Source organism: Crocodylus porosus, unplaced genomic scaffold (genome assembly GCF_001723895.1).
Source record: "Crocodylus porosus isolate Cpor-Errol unplaced genomic scaffold, CroPor_comp1, whole genome shotgun sequence".
NCBI lineage: Eukaryota > Metazoa > Chordata > Crocodylia > Crocodylidae > Crocodylus > Crocodylus porosus.
The window spans coordinates 93,710,779-93,725,592 of NW_017728918.1; the positions used below are offsets into that span (position 1 = coordinate 93,710,779).

The window sequence follows — 14,814 nt, forward strand, 5'->3', positions numbered from 1 at the left end:
CTACCCCTGCCACCCTCAACAGCTCATCAAAACTCATTAAGCAGCCCTCCACCCGAAATAATTGCCCACCCCTGCTCTATCCCTATCTCAGCAAATTTACCTTACAGTAAAACTAATATGCCTTACTTTCACTATGTTTTTTACTTCAGAAGAGTTCTTATACATGTGTTATCCCTTGATAAATACTACATCATTTTTGTTGTCGTTTAGCAGTGAAGTCAAACTCATACATTCCAGCCATGCTGTAGTTTAATTTATACTACAGTTTCTGAGTCCCAGGCCTAGAACGTTATTCCCACCTCTCTTACAGCCAGGATGATGTTACTAAATCATACCTACCTTGGTGACTGTCTATCAGTCAGCAGCTCCCTTCAGAGCTCCAGCGTCTGACATCAGGATCCTTGCACTCTTCAGCGAGGGAGAAAAGTTACACATAAACTGCTTTAAGTGATCAGAAACTGATTTAAACCTGTAACAGAACAGAAGCTCAGTGCACATAAACCAGTTTCAAAATGGCTGAAACTGCTTTAAGATAAACCTGGTTGAATATATAATCCAACTTAACTGATTTGGGTCAAACCATTTATGACATTTCTGTCCCAGCCCCCTTCCTGGTTCATGTTAAATCAGAATCCCCCAGAATCCCAGCATTTTGCAGCCTTGGACTGGGCTGTGCTGTTTGCTCCTACCTGGGGCAGTGAAGACTGGCTGACAAGGGAGCTGGGTGGTGGGGAGAGTAAGCCTAGCTGGGGATGCAGTCTAGTCGGTGGGGGGATTGCCCCCCCAGGCAAACCCCAGCTGGGGTCTGGGGCCAAGGAGGAGAGTTAAACACCCCTTCTCCTGCTCAAACTTACTGCTGGCTGCAACTGTGGACTACTAGTTCTAGGTACCTAGAAGCAGGAAGAGGAAATGATGAGCAACCCTGCAGAGTCCTGCTGTTGTGGCTCTGGACTTCAACTCTCAGAGACCTCAGGGCAGCAGGAAGAGGAAGTGAACACACAGCCCATGAATCAATTCAGATTCAGGCTTTTTAACTGTCTGTACTTAGCCTTGCAGTCACTTTCTGAAGCAAAGCTAAACTTTGGATATTTTCATTCGAGAATGTTGTACTTTGATTCTTTTTTCCTCGTCATCTTTGCTAAATTAAAGGATAGGACCATTTGGCCTCTGCAGAGGGACCCAGAAGTGATGCTGCTATTCCCTGAGCTCTAAGGAAGAAAATGAGTTAGCTGTTAAAGTGATTTTTTTTTTCATAACAGTAGCTGTAATTGACTCAGATTAATTGTAGTGAAAATGTCCAGCCCTAGGCAGTAACAGTAATTAAGGTGTAATATCTAGTCTTACCATTTACCTATGCTCAGACCAGAAGTGAAGTAAGGAAGGGCTGTCTTTTCAGGGTCCTTCTTGCAGTTTTTCCAGCTTTACCATTCCACAGTGTTTAAACTTTGTTCTGCAGTATCACTTACAAACCTATAGGACAGTGAACCTCTTCCTTAGGCCAGCTATAATCTACAAACTTTTGCCACCACAGCTTTGTCAAACAGGAAAGTTGCAAAGGTGTGTTCTATCACCAACAGAGCGTTGCTGGCAGAAGCCCCTGGTGTAGATATAATTACACTGACAAACCTCACTTTTGCCGAGATAGCTCTGCTCCCAGAATAAAATAGGCTGGATGAAGCAATAGTTTTGTCAGTACAAGGTGTACCCTCACAACAAGCAGTTTGTCAGTGTAATATGTCAGTGTGGCTTCACTAAAAAGCCTTTCAAATGTAATCCTGCCTTTAGGCTTCAAATAATTAACTTTTTTTTTCCACCTCTCTGGGCACATCCAGACAAGTGCAGCTATGTGGTATGCAGTTGTGCAGATGTATCTGTGGCAGTGCACACCACACACACTACACATGCAGGCATTCCCCACACTGCTAATTTACAGTGCGGGCGGGGGTTAGATCCTGGTGTCAAAAAAATCCTCACACCTTAAAAAAGCAGAGCAGTGCACGTGGTGGCAGTGAACACCACCAGAAACCAGAGCCTGGACAGCCAGGGCTGTACTCCAGCTGCCAACCAGGCTCCTTGCTGCTAGATTGCTGTGGCTGCAGCACCTGGAGGCCCTTGGGACCCAAGGTAAGTCTACTGGGGCAGAGGCATTTCCCACGGACAAGGAGCAGTGGCACAAATTGTGCTGCTGCTGTTTGTCCCTGGAGAAATGCACATTCCCACTCTTGGGGACATGCCCTCTGAGTCCAAAATGCAGATAATTATTAGATGATGCAGTCCCTGCAGATTAAATTTTTGTGTGAGCCATTATGACTTTTGCCAGCCTATTCTAAGGATGGACCTATTCAAGCATTTAGAAGTTAGGAAAAGGTAGAAAAGTGCAAATTCTTGAACTATTTTCTTCTCTCCACATTTTTGTCACCAAGCAGAGTAGCAAACAAATAAAGGTTATATCATAATAAGTTTGTTGTTTTTGACAGTTATTATTCTATTTTATTTTATTGTAGTTCACCCCTGAATAAATTAGTCTATTAGATGCCATCCTGACCGCCTTCTGTGTAGTTCATTCTTTTATGTGTTGCCCAAACAAGACAATTACCAATGCTCACCTCCATTAGGTTGTCTCGCACGCTCTCCAGAATGGGGAGACAGGTCGCCACCCTAGAGTTGCTTCCCACACTTTGGTGGCTCATTAGATTTGAATGGTTATGGCATACAATCTTCAGTAGCCAGCAGCACAAAAGGATGTGGCTGCTGTCCTTGCTATCTGTGACTTTTCAAAGGAGTCCAAAAGGGCCAGTACTAATTTGCAGCTGGTTTGACTGAAGGCAATCTTTGGCCTGAATCTAGAGTTAGGTTCAAATTTATGCCTCTGTATCCATGGCAAGATACCTTTGTGCTATGTCACCATTGTACAGCACCCTAAAAATATAAACATAATAAATTGTGGCAGTTTGAAGCTGAGGCCCTACTTCACAACAGATATATAGCTGGTCATGCCATGGAACAGAGCCAGTGCTGATAAGGGGAGTGAAAATACAGTATATGTAATGTGCTTTCACAGATTAGGCTACCATGGGTTGACTAACCAGTAATTGCTTGTCAAGTGATTAGCTTGCATTGGGGTAGTCTCATGGTAGAGGAAAACTGTGGTATTTGACATAGGCTGTGGTAACATGCTTAATAACATTCTTAATAACAATAGCTGTAATTTGAAAAATAACTTAGGAAGCTGTGTACTATATAAGCACTAGATACTCTTTGTGCATCCAAAGCCTTTCTGGGACAGTGCAGACCTCCAAAATAGTAATTGCAATAGGAAAGACCAGATGTTAGGCAGCAACATTCTCACATGAGAGGACAGAGATGTCTGCTGCTGGTCCTCTGGGCATGTTGACAGAGAATATTTTGGCTCCCCTAAAGCAGCTATTTTGTATACTGTCATATTTTCTTGCTTAGAGCTCAGGGACTCTGCCATTACTTTTGAGTCCCTAGGCAGAAAATACTCTGGGTTCTCTTGAGCATAAGTGCATAGTGAGCCCTGGACGTGCCATCTTAATTATGCAAATAAGTTGGGATATTTTGGATAGAAGAAAAATAGTGAGGAAAGTAGTAGTTGAAAGAAATTTTTATTCAGGTCGAAACTATATGAAAATCCAACTCACAGCACTAAATCCTTGGACAGGACACAATACTGAATCTAGCCATTGGCTGGGTAAAGAGAACAGTTTGATCTACAACAAGTGAATCTAATGACTTGAAAATCTGGAGTACAGTAAAAATGTATGACCAAGAGAATCTCTCTCTCCAGCTCCTGATTCTGAAGCCATCACCATTTTCGTGCAACAAAATGACTTCCTGAACTTTAGCCCACTTCCCTCACAGGATGTGCTCAAAAACGTATTGACAGAACCGAGGCATTTTGCAGTAATTGCTGATTTGCTCTGTATACAGTAGGTCTTTTCAGAGCTAACTGGAGCTGGTTGAGACAGGAGACATTTTCATGAACTTGGGGGGGAGGGGGAGGTTCTACATTTTTTCATATGAGATGTCAGGATTTGGAGAGAGATAGACTGTTTATTTGCTCTATGGTTTGAGAATTAATAGGGAACTCTGACAAACAACCCCTAACAAGACTGACTTCTTTCTGATATTGTGAGGGCTTCTGAAGGGGGGTTACAGAAGGTGGAAAGGGAATTAATCCCCAAAGCAGCATTAATGAAACCACTTTGTTTGCACAAAATTTGAGCTCCACAAGAAATGGAAAGTGTGAGGGAGAATGTTCTGCTTTGATCGGTGTCCTCCTTGGACAGTCCATCTTTTTCCACACAGCATTTCTTAAGGGAAAATATCAGAAGGTGGGTACAGTGGGACAAGCTGTTCTGTTTAGCCTTAGTCGTCTGTCTTTCTATCTTGCCATCCCCTGGCAGTTTCCATGTTTGGGTTGCCTCCTGCAATTACATGTCAGAAGGAGACACACAGATCAAAGCAGGGTATTAAGTTCAGGCTGGAATCATACAGCATGTTTGAAATGCAAAAGCATCCTATTCTGGCTGGTAAATACGCTTCATTTTTTCTGACTAGATGTACATTTTAATAATCTTCTGTCACTTGACTGCACTTCCATACAATCCTACCTTTCTTATGTTGCTGCCTTCCTGAAAGAGCTTGGCCTGATACCATGCTATGGACTGGGAAGCTTCCATGATCCAAGAGCTGGCCTGCCAAGCAGCAGTAGACTGTCACACAAAACATTAAGATTACTGTAGAAGCAGTATAGACGTACCCACAGAAATCCCAAAGGATACTTATATATTTGATATTATGGTATCTGTTTTATGTTTTTCTAATATACTGCTTAGAGGAGGTGTGGGGGTGCTCACCACTTTTTTCCAGCATATTGCTGAGCAGAGTGCCACACATTTTCTTTTCTTCAGGTTCTTTTGTCTGATTCTTTCAGAAACGATACAGCATGCTGCTTGTTTCTGATGTGTTTTGCTTTATCTGTTAGGAAATATGACTTGTCTCATTTCATTCCCATTCCATACAGCCAGAGCACACCTCTCTCTCTTCTTAGGCTTGAGTAGGCTGTACTAATGACTTTCCCATAACTGATAAAAAGAATGGTTCACTCTTGCTGACTTCTGTAGTTTAAAAGCTTTGTTTTGACAGGGTGGATATCTGAGCTCCTGTTTTGGAAAATCATCACTGGAATTCACTGCTGAAAAATAATTTATATCAGATTGATCTATTTCTGATCTTGCATTTTGTTTTGGCTTTTTTTTGCCTCTGAAATAATACCACATGTTCTGAGTTTGCCCTATAGCCCCGATAGAGCAGTCTGAAAAATAAGGAGCCCTTCTAGATCATGAAGTGGGGAGCTTTTGTTTGAAGGGTGTAGGCAGCATAGGTCATTAAGGTGTTTCACCGCTATGTAAAACAGTTCAGTCAGGTGAGCTGTGTTTCAGGAACACTGTTTGCTTCAAACTCGTTTTTTATTTAAAATCTGAATGTTTTCCTTGGTCTCCTTCAGAACATTTAAATCTAAGGAAAGGTGCCTTTAAATGAGGCAAAGATGCAGCTGGTCTAAATCATCATAGCTCCATTGGATCTGTGACAAATTACATCAGACTAGGATTTGTTCCTATCTCCAAGCCTTATGATAGCCCTATGTTGTTTACCAGACTTGCTACTATTCCACATTTTTAATAACGATTCTAAGGCTTTCCTTTCTGATTTCCCAATTTCATAATTTTCTGTGCATTGGTGCTGGCATTTTTAGTTTTTCAAGTTGTAGAGTTAAAAGTTGTGAATCACTGTTCACATGAAAAGAGGTGGATGATCATTGTTTTGCTTTTTCTGTAATTAATGGAGGACATATTTGGATTTGGTCCAGAAAACCCCCCGCTGTTCACCACTAAATGTTTTAACTGCCCTGTTTGCCCTAGTGGCTGAAATAGCTTTGACCTCAGAAAAGGAAAAGGGAAGGGAAGTTGTGTTTTCTGTAGTGTTTCCCATTCCCCAAGAGGAATGTAGCTCCTGGTGTCAGAGTTAAAAAATGTTGGCTTTGTTTTTGTTGGTGATTATTGCAAAATGATTCATATTTCTTCCATGTAATTTTGAAAGAAAAACCTGTTTTTGTTTTAACATGTGATTTCTTTATTGCACGAGAAATGTCTTCTAGTCTCACAAATTTGCTGAAGATTGTATTGTTTAATATACAACATTGTATTAAGGAAATCTCAAAAAGGACTTAAATTAGAGTACTGAATTTACCAAACAGGCCTTATGTCTGGATTTGATTATAGTTATCTTCTGCACATTTATTTAAAACTTACTAATCACTCAACCACAGTGACACTTTTTATCTTCAAGTATGTGCACATGGCTGCCACGCTGAGCTTTTTTTCTCCAGTAAAAGAGGTTTGTGGTTTGGATATCACTTGCTAACAATATCTACTAGCTCACTGTTGATTATAATAGCTCAGTGTTTTTTTATCAGCATCTTAAGAAATATGCCAACTGTTGATATTGTATGAATTATATTAACAGCAGAGCATAGTCGTTGCAATGAAAATTCCATCCTAAATGGAAATGCACTAACAATTCAGAACTTCACCATTATCATGGTATTTGCAGTACTGTTTTTGTGACAGTCCATGTTCTTAGCAAAATAAGTGTAAGAAGGCAGGAGTCATTCAGTGAGATTCAGTGACATGTCAGTGGCATGTCTTATGCAGAAGATCAGTCTAAATCAGGGGTGAGAAAAATATGGCCCATGGGCGCGATCTGGCCCTGCCACGTAATTCCGTCTGGCATGCAAGGCCCCTCCATAAGCCCCCTGTAAGCCCTGGCCCTGGCCCTGGGCTGCTCCTCTATAAATGGCACCTTCATGCAGATGGTGGCTCTGGTTACTAAATGACCAATGCCCTCCCCCCACAGCCTGGCCTTGCCCACCCCATCCCCAAGCCATCAGGTGCTAGAGATAAGAAGCCTCTCCCAGTCAGTGGCTTTAGCCCGACCACCCCAAGGCTGTTCCCAGCCTCCCTGCATGCAAGGGTGGAATTTAGGTAAGGGCCCCACTGGTCTGGGGGAAAGGGCCTGGGAGTGTGGGGAGTTGCTGCAGGAGCCACACGATATGGGGCCAGGTGGGACTGGCCCTGCATGCTGCTACCATGTGTGGCCGGAGACTGGGTGAGACAGGAGCTGCATGCCTTGGGTACAGGTGGAGCTGGCCCCACTCGCTGTCACCACAAGCAGCTGAGGACTCGGACAGGAGTGCTGTGGGGTCACGTGTGGCCAGGGACTGGGGTGGGAATGCGGGGAGCTGTGCACTGTTGGGTAGGATGGGGCTGGGCCTGCACACTGCTGCCACCTACAGATCTAGGGGCCCACACACTCCCAGGACTCCAAGGACCCCCCCACATACACACACTCTCACACACCCTCCCACACATCCCACCCCCCACCTTACCCCCAACACACACCCAAATCCTCCCGCAGCCCCCACACACACTCCCACACACACACATCCTTCCACACACCCCACCTCACCCCATACCCCAACTCACATCCAAACCTTCCCACAACCCCTGCACACATTCCCACCTCCCCTTCCCCACCATATCTGCACACACACCCACACCGTCACACACACCCCCACCCCTCACCATACCTCCAAACACACCCACAGCCCTCTACAACCTCCATCCACCCCACCATATTCACACACATACACACACACTGTCCCACATACCTCCACCTCAACCACATACCCCTCATCCACACCCCACACAAACAACCCCCACACTCCACCACGTGCAATATACAAATGGAAGACTGTATTTTGAGCTATTATGCAATCACCTCTAGATACACTATGTGAACACACACAAATCAGGACAAAAATATTTTTTAAATAAAATTAAAATAAGTTATAGTAGATGTTTGAACTTTAGTCCCAAGTCATACCACACACAGTGTTCATGTGCTTTAAATCCTGCATGTGTAGACACTGGCCTATTTCCACTTACTGCTCAGTAAATTTAATGTGATGCGCCCCCTGTGCCCCTGGAGGACGCTAATCTTGTAGGCATGCTCAGCCTATACTAACACATACTGAAGCACTGAGCTATGATTTATTTCAAAGTTAATGAAACCAGCCTGTGAAAATAACTCTGCAGTCCAGTGAGCCAGGCACTTACATGAACGCTGACAGTGTGAAAAGAAAAAAGCCAAAAACTCAAGTCTTCCTATTTTTAAGCAAGTGCTTTAACCACTAAGCCATTATTTAGCAGGAGGGCACCAGAGGCCCTGCATTCTAAAAGAAAAATGCGAACAGTCTTCCATTTCTAAAAGGAACTACTTAGGTGCATAAGGATAGAAGAGGGTTCAGGGCCATGAACTTAACACTAACTCAGGGCCACAGGGAGCTGTCTAGATTCTGGAAAGATGTGGGTGTAGGTCAGGGGTCAGCAACCCCGGTACGTGCCAGAATGTGCTACATGAAGGCATTTTTCTTGGCACGCATGTCTCAGGGGAGTGGCGGAGAAGGGGCCAGGGCTGCACTGCTACAACAAGAATAAGGCCCTTTGCAGCTCCCCTGCTGTTCACTCAGAGGTGTGCATGCACCTACCCACAGCAATGAGCTGAGCCAGGGCACCTCAGACCTCAGTGCAGAAGCCTGCAGCCTTCTGGCCACCTGCCACAGCTGACCTAGGCAGGCCCCTGCCTCCTGCCACAGACCCTAGCTGCTCACAGCAGGCAGCGGGGAGGCTGCAAGCCACTGCACCAAGGTCTTCAGAGCCTCAGCCTGGCTCATTGCTGGCGGCAGGTGCACGCATGCCTCTGAGTGGATGGTAGAGAAGAGACAACAAGGATCAGGACCCTTACAGCCCCCTGCCATCCACCCCTGGCACACCAATATCTTACAAGGGGCAGGGTTGGCAGTCTGCCTTAAAACATGGCTGACCCTTGGCGTAGATACTTCCTTCTCTTTAGCAGTTTCTTTTGATTAGCTTTGGCTCTCCCCTCATCCCCTCTGCTCAGCATACTAACTGAAGTAAATCCCATTCTTAGCTGCTCAATTCTCCCCAAGCATTGTGCAGGAAATTTAAATGGCCAACACAGGGTCCTGTATTCCACTCCAAGGTCAGGTGCATGAATCTAGGCAAGGAAGCTGTCAACATTGCCACACTCCCTTTGTGAATCTCAGAAAAATCTGAGATCTAAACCCTTCAATTTATACCTAGAAAATGTTTAATTATGTCTAATTATGACTCAGTGATGTCCCAGCTGTTAAGTGATCTTCTTTCAGCAAAATTTTGGGAACCTATGCTTCAGAAGTGTTTGGTTTCCAACATTTTCAACTCAAAAACATTGGTTTTCCAACATTTCCAACTCAAAAACTAGTTTTGCCAGTAAGTATCAGCAAAATTACAAGTTTGATCCTGCTAGTAAATTTTTGCTCCCCTACTGCTCCGTTAGCAGTCAGTTTTAAGTAATATTTAAAACTAACAGTGAAAGTCAAAGAAACACAAGGCAAGGTGAAATGTGAAAAAAATCTTTCTTATTTATTGTAGCTTATAAAGTTGCTGAAAAATATTTCCTTAGCAGCTTAACTTTTTGTTATTTTGGAAGCCTCGATTTTAAGTGGCATTGTATAGAGACAACAGACCGTTATTTAATCAGGCTGCCAGCAGACTAGAAAATCTGCCTGTCTATCCTTCCACTACGTTTACTGATGGATCCAGAGATTTTGCTGAGTCAGGAAAATTGGGGAAAGGTACCTCCCTGACAATTAACACTTACTCACACACACAATAAAACGTTCATAGTGAATTCATTCATTGGAGTGCCCCTTCTCTTCCAAACCTTATTTCTGGGCTACATATGTATGTTTACTGTAGTGTGTTGTTATTTCCCTTAAATTCATTCTCTTGGTATGCTTAGTTTGTTTCATTTTGTACAGATATCAGTAGGTATATGACCTGGTTGTATGAGACAGCGTCTCTCCTTTATAGTGCTACCTCTCTTCTAATTGGTAAAGGCCTTCAGGGTAGAGTGTAGGTATGAAGGGATGACGATGAGTATTTTTGGAGAAGACTCCTTAACTCTCAAATTTACTCCCTTCCCTCATCTGAAATAGCACATTTAGTATACAGAACCCACCTTTCTTCTCAGGCTTTTTTGGAAAGGGAAAACTTATAATTTGGGAGTAGTTTGAGAGCTTCCGTTGTTCATGCAAATATCTCATTATAGTCTTGTTTATGCCAGTATTCATTTGCTATCACTTATCTCGTAATTTGTTGTTTAAATGTTTATTAATAGTTTAGATTTTGGCCAAAATATACAAACTGGGCTTCCTAAAGTTAGGCTTCTAGCCACAGTTAAGTACCTCAGTGTAAACTGGCCTCATTTTGAGAATTGCTAAGACCTACAAATCCCATTAAAGTTAACGGGAGTTGCAAGTTTTGTCCATCTTTCAGCATTTCATCAGTAATCACATGATATGACCACTTTAGCTGTATTTTCTATATTTATCTATATTTTCTGATATATAGAACAACAATGTTTATTAAATGCTTTCTCCATTATAATTGACAATTCTAGTAATGGACCCAAATCACTGTCAGACTGGTTTTCTTCCTAATATTCTTGGGGAAAAAATCTCTTCTCATTATTTAATTGTCCTTAGCTTCACTGACTGTTGATTTCTGCTTCATTCTTTCTGCTTTCCAAATCAATTTTCTGCATGTCCTAGCATTTTGTATTTGACATTTTACAATTAGATGTCAAGCTAGGGATTGAGGACCCTAACTTTAGCCATTCAGGCCTGAACTTTTTGACCACAACTTTGTTAGTGTTTATGGCTTAAGTGAGGCACACAGAAGAAAATAACTGTAAATGCTAAATAGGACCTGTTACAATCTCTGGGAGATGTCTTAACAGCGAGAGACCTGTAACTTGGGTTGTCTAGCAGTGTTACGAGTTGTTCCACACAACAGAGGGAAAAGTAGTGTAAGAGAAATAATGTGAATGAAAATTAAGACTTTTTTTAAAAAGAGTATAGTAAATAAGGAGTGAAGGAAGAAAGAAGACAGAGGGGAAAAAACAACATAGGGCTCCATATGTGTCCTCTGGGATGGAGGGGTCGTGTTTTAATTGGAGCAGCTCTGAGGAACTGCTCTAATCAAAATGCCTCAGCATCTCATGTATTCGGCATCCCACATTTTAAAATGGTGGGGGGGTGTTTTAAAGCTTGTTCAATGAGCTTTAGTTAAAATGCCAGTATTTGAAAACATGGGATGCTGAATGTAGCTGATGCTGCAACACGCTGAAGTGTTCTAATTAACTGAGTCTACTCAGAGCACGTGTATAGACACCCCCAATGACTGAGTACCCCACTGATTTTGTTGACTCATTGATTAACTGTGTAACTGAAGATAGACAAGGGTGACGAGGGTGACAGGTGGTCAATCTTTCAGTGAAGTGTGAATGCAAGAAATAAATGCATAGCAAAACAGAACGGTTTAGGGACAGAAAGTGAATAATATCATATGTATCTGTAGGGAAAGCTTAGCCATGAGGTTATTACTCAAATTGGAAATAGGCCAGTTCACCAGAGACTAAAAACATAAAATCAACTCCATCAGCCTGTATGAGGATTGGAACATAACAAAAATCCTTTCTACGTCTTGGAAGCTCACCAAAGAGTAGGGCATGGGGTTTGTTTGCATCTGCACACTCAGATGACACACTTCCTCTGCTGTCTGCTCTGACCTATGAGTAAAAGGATGTTGAAATGTGTAAGAGGTATGCTTTCCAAAGACAGGATTTTTGTCAATGTTAGCAGCCGCAGGCAGACAGCAAGGGAGGCATGACATATAAGATTAAAAATTAAAGCAACAGTTGGGCCAAATTATTTAACCCTTGAGAGTTGTCCTTTTTACTTAAATGCATGAAATGTATTGAATATTTACTATATAGACATTCTCCCCTCCCCACCTCTCCCAACTGCCATCTTAACCAGTGTATCTTGTTCCAATATTTAAGCAATGCATTATGGCTGTGGCTATTCGTATAAAAGAACACACCTATTTATAGTATGATATGTTTTCATTACTATTCAGTTGCATCTTAAAACTTGCATTTCTTTTACATGTGCCTCTTCATTTCTTTCTTCCTCTACAGCTCTGCACATGATTTGCTTAGTATTTTTTTCAATAATTATTTCGTAGTATCATAGAATCATAGAAAATTAGGGTCAGGAGGGACCTCAGCAGAACATCTAGTCCAACCCCCTGCTGAAAGCAGGACTATGCCAAGCTAGATCATCGTGGCCAAGGCTTTGTGTAAGCCAGACCTTTAAAACAGCCAAGGATGGAGACTGCACAACCTCTCTGGATAACCAGTGCTTTACTACCCTCCTAGTGAGAAAGTTTTTCCTAATATCCAAGCTAAACCTCCCTTGCTGCAACTTGAGACTATTGCTCCTTGTTCTCTGATCTGCCACCACTGAAAACAGTCTAGCTCCATCCTCCTTGAAACCACCTTTCAGGTAGTTGACTGCTATTATTGAATTTCCTCTCAGTCTCATCTTTTCCAGACTAAATAAGCCCACCTCCCTCGGCCTCTCTTCAGAAGTCACGTGCCCTCAGCCCCATTTTTGTTGCCCTCCACTGGAGTCTCTCCAATTTGTCCACATCCTTTCTGTAGTGGGTGGCCCAAAATTAGACACAGTACTCCAGATGTAGCCTCACCAGTATCAAATAGAGGAGAAGAATCATTTCCCTTGATCTGCTGGCAAGTCTTCTACTAATACAGTTCAGTATGCTGTTAACATTCTTGGCAGCAAGGGTACACAGTTGGCTCATATTCACCTTATTGTCCACTATAACCCCTAGGTCCTTTTCTGCAGATTTGCTGCCTAGCCAGTCAGTTCCCAGCCTGTACTTGTGCATGGGATTGTTCCCTTCTAAGTGCAGGACTTTGCACTTGTCTTTATTGAACTTCATGAGATTTCTTTTGGTCCAATCCTCCAATTTGTCAAGGTCTCTCTGAATCCTAGCCCTACTCTCCAGCATATCTACTATTCTCCCAGCTCAGTGTCATCTGCAAACTTGCTGAGGGTGCAAGTTCCCATCTGCCAGCTCGTTGATGACGATATTGAACAAAACTGGCTCCAGGACTGACCCCTAGGGCTCTCCACTAGATATTGGTTGGCAACTAGACATCAAGATATTGATTACTACCCTCTGAGCCCAATGATCCAATCAGTTTTCTATCTACCTTCCAGTCCATTCTTCCAGCCCATACTTCCTTAGCTTGCTTGAGAAAATGTTGTGGGAGACCATATCAAAAGCCTTACTAAAATCAAACTATATCACATCTGCTGCTTTCCCCACATCCACAGAGCCAGTCATCTCATCAGAGAAGGGAGTCAGGTTAGTCAGGCATGACTTGCCCTTGGTGAATACATGATGTCTATTCCTACTCACCTTGTTCTCCTCCAGGTGTTTAGAAATGAATTCCTTGAGGACATGCTCCATGATTTTTCCAGGGACTGAGGTGAGACTGACCAGTCAGTAATTCCCTGGATCCTCCTCCTTCCCCTTCTTGGAGATGGGCACTACCATCCATGACCTCTCCCAACTGCCACAGGTTTTCAGAGATTATGGCCATCAGTTCTGCAGTCACATTAGCCAACACCCTCAGGTGCATCGCATCTGGTTCCGTGGACTTGTAAATGACTAGAATAATTTTCTTATGTTTAGATGGGTTCGCACTATTATATGATTCTAAGCATATAGTCTGTTGTATGGGCACACTAAAAATCTCAATAAAGTTGGTTATTCTTTTGTAATAATATTCATAACAAATTACTTTTCTAGGCAGTAATTGCTGTTGTGACTTTATTATACAGACTTGGTGCATTTCTGTTTTCAGTGACAAGCTTTCTAATTAAGAATTCTATCCCAGAATAGGTACACAGTGGGCACGTCTACAAGAGATGCTAACTGCGCGGTAGCCAAATAATACTGCACAGTAGCACATCACAGCAAAAACAGGCATTTGTGTAGCTAAAAAGGGATTCGCCAGTGACTGCACCAAAATTCCAGCTGCTGTGTATTTATTTAGTACGTGATTATACAAGTACTAAAGAAATGTGCAGTAACCACTGCACAGTAGTGTCTTGTGGAGACGTGCCCAATAAGGTGTCAAGGAATGTGAATGAAAGTAGGATTTGACCTTACCCTCAAATTGTGGGATGCCACTAAACTTCTACTGTGCTACCTACTATTTAATAGTATCTAGACTGGATCTAAATATTCGTATTTTCACTTTAGCCATGATTGACTATAGCCTTAATGCTGTGACTCTAACTGCTGCTTTAGTATCTGTTTGTTGACTGGGAAAGAGCTGATTGTGCATTGTTTGTGCTGAGGTGTTAGAAAGTGGTTTGAGTTTTGCAGAAGCAGAACATCTTGAAAACTTCTACATCCAACGTCAGCAAAAAAAAAATCTGCTCCAAAAACCAGTCATCATCTTGGTCACTCAGTTACTCTGAAATGAGCTTTATGATATCAGATTACTGTTGAAATTAGAGCTATGAGTGGTCTTTTGGAACATTATGTTATAATTGCTCCTATATGCTGGATTCCACAAAAAGACTGGAGAAAAAAAATGTTTGATTTCAGTTTTAAATCATTCTTAGCACTTCCAAGACTGTATTTTACTATAACAGACAAGGAACAACAAAACACTGAAGTTGAATCAGTTTCCCAGAAAGCAAATGTCTAGGGTGGCTGAAGACAT

At 42.4% G+C, this 14,814-nt stretch overlaps 1 protein-coding gene across 1 annotated transcript in view; it reads left to right on the forward strand.

The window, feature by feature from the left end:
- The window catches only part of LOC109312144 (dermatan-sulfate epimerase-like), a 330,716-nt gene that overhangs the window by 234,937 nt on the left and 80,965 nt on the right, over positions 1-14,814 (forward strand). The window lies entirely within an intron of this gene.